The sequence below is a fragment of the Fusarium musae genome, chromosome 2 (assembly GCF_019915245.1).
Source record: "Fusarium musae strain F31 chromosome 2, whole genome shotgun sequence".
NCBI classification, from domain to species: Eukaryota; Fungi; Ascomycota; class Sordariomycetes; order Hypocreales; family Nectriaceae; genus Fusarium; species Fusarium musae.
The window spans coordinates 4,143,227-4,149,226 of record NC_058388.1 but is presented as its reverse complement, the minus strand read 5'-3'; positions in this window follow the sequence as shown (position 1 = coordinate 4,149,226).

Genomic DNA, 6,000 nt, shown 5'->3' with positions numbered 1-6,000 from the left:
TATATAAAAGCCTAGAGCCTAATTAGGGCTATTATATAACTAACTATAACCTTATTATTATAATTAAATTAATACTAAACTAGGCTAATAGTAAAAATTATTATAAGCTTTATATAATAGCTATAGCTATTAAAAAGAACTTCTTATTTAAAAGCCTATCTAGTTTAATTAAAATAGCTATTTTTAACTATACTTTAATTAACTTAATTAGTTATATAGATCTAGCTTATTTAGGTTATTTTATTTATTTAGTTTAGCTAGTTAGAAAGCTAGTTAAATTAAATAAGCTAGAAAAGGCTATAAAAAAAAGCCTGCCTTTTAATATAAAAAAGTAGCTTTTTTTATTATATTAATAGGTTTAGCTTTATATAAAGAGTAACTTAAAAATATAATTATTTTAGCTAATTATTTATATTATATTTTCTTAATTATATAAAATTAAAGTATATTTATAAATAGAGTTTTAAAGTAAAGGTAAGGTAATAGTAAGGTTTTATAAAGGAAAAAGGTTAACTTTTATATAAGTTAATTAATAAAAGCTAAATTAACCTAAAGTTAATAATAACTCTATTAATTAAATATATATAGCTAGGTATATAACTAACTGCTTTTATATTTAAACTATAAAAAAAGTAAAATTAATAATAAAATAGTAGTTAAACTAGGGATTTTTAACTATACTTTAATTAATTTAATTAATTATATAAATCTAGCTTACTTAAGTTATTTTATTTATTTAATTTAATTAGCTAAAGAGCTAGTTAGATTAAATAAGTTAAAGAAAGTTATAAAAAAAGGCTTACTTTTTAATATAAAAAAGGCAGCTTTCTTTATTATATTAATAAATAACTTAGCCTTATATAAAAAGTAGCTTAAAAATATAATTACTAAAGCTAATTATTTATACTATATCTTTTTAATTATTTAAAATTAAAAGTAAAGGCAAGATAATAGTAAGGTTTTATAAAAAAATAAAGTTAACTTTTATATAAGTTAGTTAATAAAAGCTAAATTAACTTAAAGTTAATAATAACTCTATTAATTAAATATATATATTTAAGTATATAATTAACTGCTTTTATATTTAAATTATAAATAAAGTAAAATTAATAATAAAATAGTAATTAAACTAGAGTTAAAAGCCTTATAATATAATTAAAAATTATAAAATTAACTTATTATATTAATATTAATTTATTAATATATAATAAGTCTTTATTTATAATATTTAAATCTTAAGTATTTATTAGCTATATTTACTTTTAATTTATATTCTTTATATTACTTTATATTACTTTATAACTTAATTTAATTTATTATTAACTTATTAAGCTAGCTTTAGTTTACTAATATTTATAGTTTTTCCCTTAATACTAAAACCTTTATTTTATAATTTACTTTTTTACTTTTTTTTTTTTATTTCCTTTTTTTTACTTTATAATAGCCTTTAATTCCTATAATATAATATTCTTATTATTAATTTAATTACTTTAATTATATATTTTAACTTTATAAACTATACTTAATATTAGCTATTACTATTACTTCCTTAGTTTAACTACTATTTTATTATTAATTTTACTTTATTTATAGTTTAAATATAAAGGTAGTTAGTTATATACCTTAGTATATATATTTAATTGTAATAGGTGCACCAGGCCCGGTATTCTTTTGACTAGGGTAAAGGAAGAAGGTCGGCACAGCTGCCGAGGGGTAAGCGGTACTTATACTGCTTGGTCAAGGCAGCAATTACGCTACTTAAGGCAGATAAACCTTAACTGATTTTAAGCTCTATAATTCTGGCCTACTATAAGGGCCTTACTGTTTAAGCTATTATATAAAAAGTTAAAAGCTTAATAGCCCTAAATAAGGCTAACAGTAACTAAAAAAAAAAAAAAATATATATATATTTAATTAATAGATTTATTATTAACCTTAAGTTAATTTAGCTTTTATTAACTAACTTATATAAAAGTTAACTTTCTTTTTTTAATTTTAACTTTTATAAAACCTTTATTATATTAATAATAAGATCCTCTCTATAGTAATAACCCTTTTAGCTATATTATAAAGCTACTTTTTATATATATTTAAGCTTATAAAGGTAATAAGGAAAGCTGCCTAGTTTAATTAAAGGGAATAACTTTCTCTTATAACCCTCTTTAAGTTTAAAAGGCTTATAAGCTTATTATAAACCTAGCCTAGGTTAATTATATTAAAATAGGCTAAATAATCTATATAACTAATTAACTTAATTAACTTATAATTAAAGATAGCTATTTTATATAGGCATTATATTAATAGCTTTAATAGATATTAGTAACTATAACTAATAGAGGGAAAGTTAGGTCAGGGAATATACTTAATAGAAGTATAATAAGTATACTAGGCCTAGTTATAAAGGTTAATTAAAGATCTTTTAACTAGGGTAAAGGAAAAAGATTAATATAGCTGCTAAGAGACCTATAAGCAGTATTTATATTACTTAATTAAAGCAGTAATTATATTACTTAAAGTAAATAAACCTTAATTAATTTTAAGCTTTATAATTCTAGCTTACTATAAAGGCCTTACTATTTAAGCTATTATATAAAAAGTTAAAAGCTTAATAGCCTAAAATAAGGCTAATAGTAACTAAAAAAAAAAAAAAAAAAAAATTACTATTATTTAATTTAATAATTATAATAAAGGCCTATTACTTTATTAATAAATTTTAATTTTACTTTAAGTAATTAACTAAGTCTTTTAAAGCTTTTAATTTACTTATAATAGTTAATATAATAAATATATTTTATATATTTTATATATTAAAAGCCTTATAATATAATTAAAAATTATAAAATTAACTTATTATATTAATATTAATTTATTAATATATAGTAAGTTTTTACTTATAGTATTTAAATACTAAAAGAAAATATATAAATTAAAGATATTATTAATATTTAACTCTAGTTTAACTACTATTTTATTATTAATTTTACTTTATTTATTTAAATATAAGGGCAGTTAGTTATATACCTAGGTATATATATTTAATTAATAGAGCTAGTTATTATTAACTTTAGGTTAATTTAGCTTTTATTAACTAACTTATATAAAAGTTAACCTTTTTTTTTTATAAAACCCCGCTATTACCTTGCCTTTACCTAACTCTATTTATAAATATACTTTAATTTTATATAATTAAAAGGATATAATATAGATAATTAGCCTTATTAATTATATTCTTAAGCTACTTTTTATATATAGCTAAGTTTAGACTTATTAATATAATAAGGAAAGCTACCTCTTTTATATTAAGAAATAGGCTTTTTTTTATAGCTCTTTCTAGCTTATTTAATCTAGCTAGCTCTTTAACTAGCTAAACTAAATAAATAAAATAACTTAAGTAAACTAGATCTATATAATTAATTAAGTTAATTAAAGTATAATTAAAAATAGCTATTTTAACTAAACTAAATAAGCTTTTAAATAAGAAGTTTTTTTTAATAGCTATAGCTATTATATAAAGCTTATAGTAATCTTTATTATTAGCCTAGCCTAGTATTAATTTAATTATAGTAATAAGGTTATAGTTAGTTATATAATAGCCTTAATTAGGCTTTAGGCTTTTATATATAAGTATCTTATTAATAGCTATAATTAATATTAGTAACTATAACTAATAAGGAAAGTTAAGTTAGTAAATATATTTTAAAAATATAATAAGTATATTAAGCCTAGTATTTTTTTAGTAAGGGTAAAGGAAAAAGGTTAATATAGCTACTAAAAGGTAATACTTATATTACTTAATTAAGGCAGTAATTATACTATTTAAAGTAAATAAACCTTAATTAATATTAATTTCTATAATTCTAGCTTACTATAAAGGCCTTACTATTTAAGTTATTATATAAAAAGTTAAAAGCTTAATAGCCTTAAATAAAGCTAATAATAATTAAAAAAAAAATTAATATTTAAATTATTAATATTAATTAAATTACTATTTATATAAATATTAATTACTATAATAAAATAGTTATAATTATTAATATTAATTATATAATATAATATCTTTAAATAGTTTTTATAGTTTTTTATTTAAAATTAAGGTTTTAAAGTTAAAGCTTTAATATTAATTACTTTAATTAAATAATAATAAAAAAGGCCTTTAGTTTATTAAAATTAGAAAAAATATTTTTTTATATTTATAAATTAAAGCTACTTATTTAATTAAATTATAAAGTTAAAAGTAATATTATATAACTTTAAGACTTACTTTTAAAGTTATTATATTTTTTAATATTATATATAATACTTTATATATAATATATTAAAAAATAAGTATTATATTATATTATTCTTATTATAAGACCTTATTAGCTATACTTTATATATTATTATAAAGATATTTTATCTTTTTTTAATACTTTATATATTATTATTAAAAAGTAAAAATATCTTTATAGTAATATATAAAGTATAGCTAATAAAGTCTTATAATAAGAATAATATAATATAATACTTATTTTTTAATATATTATATATAAAGTATTATATATAATACTAAAAAAATATAATAACTTTAAAAGTAAGTTTTAAAGTTATATAATACTATTACTTTTAATTTTATAATTTAATTAAATAAATAGCCTTAATTTATAAATATAAAAAAATATTTCTTTTAATTTTAGTAAGCTAAATACCTTTTCTATTATTACTTAATTAAAGTAATTAATACTAAAGCTTTAACTTTAAAGGCTTAATTCTAAATAAGCTAAAGATTATAAAAACTAATATAAAATATAATATTATATAATTAATATTAATAATAGTTATAACTATTTAATTAAAGTAATTAATACTTATATATCTAGTTTTTTAATTAAAATCTATAGCTTTAAGCTTAATACTATATTAGTCTTTTAATTTTTTTTAAAATATTATAAAATTATAAAAAAATACTTATTATATATTAATAAACTATTAATAATATAATAAGTTAATTTTATAATTTTTAGCTATTAAATATAGCTACTTAATATTAATAAAAATAAAGTTAAAAATAAAGCCTTTAGTAATTATATTATAAATTAAATATATATATTAAAAGACTTAATAAATTACCTAAAATAGGGTTAATACTTATTAAAGTAATAGCAGGCTTTTATTAATAGTATTATATTAAATAGTAATAATAGTTAATATTAGCTATAATTTATAAAGTTAAGATATATAGTTATAGTAATTAAATTATAAATATAAATATTATATTATAGGAATTAAAGGCTATTATAGTATAAAAGAAAGGAAATAAAAAGGGAAAAAGAGGTAAAAAAGTAAATTAAAAAATAAAAGTTTTAATATTAAGGGAAAAACTATAAATATTAGTAAGCTAAAACTAGTTTAGTAAGTTAGTAATAGATTAAATTAGGTTATAAGATAATATAAAGTAATATAAGGAATATAAATTAAAGGTAAATATAGCTAATAAATACTTAAGTATATATTATTATAAAAATATTTTATTTTTTTTAATAATTAATTAATATTTAAATAATACTTTAATTAGTTATTAATAAGCTAAAGGATTTTAATATAGACCTTTTTGTTTTTTTAAAAAAAGTAATAAAGAAGAAAAATATATATAGAGGCTTTTTAATAAATACCTTAAATATAATAATTATATCTCTAAGCTCTTTCTTTAGAGGCAGAGATCATATTTAGCCGCGGCCAGTACCTACAAGCCCGGCACCGAACACGGGATGTACTAGAGAAATAGCAACAAATTGCCCCGGATATTAGACGACTGGAAACAATGATTGCAATGGTGGCATACGCTAATAGCTTAAGCAGACTTGGCCGGCATGAGGAGTCTCTACAACTACGCAAGAAGATCGAGCAGCAGCTCTGCCGCGATGATTACACCGTGCCTCAGAGTGATGAATTCTTCGTCGACTCGAGGCAGAACTGGCCAAATCTTACATGGCAAGTGTGGGGATGCTGTATGACAGGGAA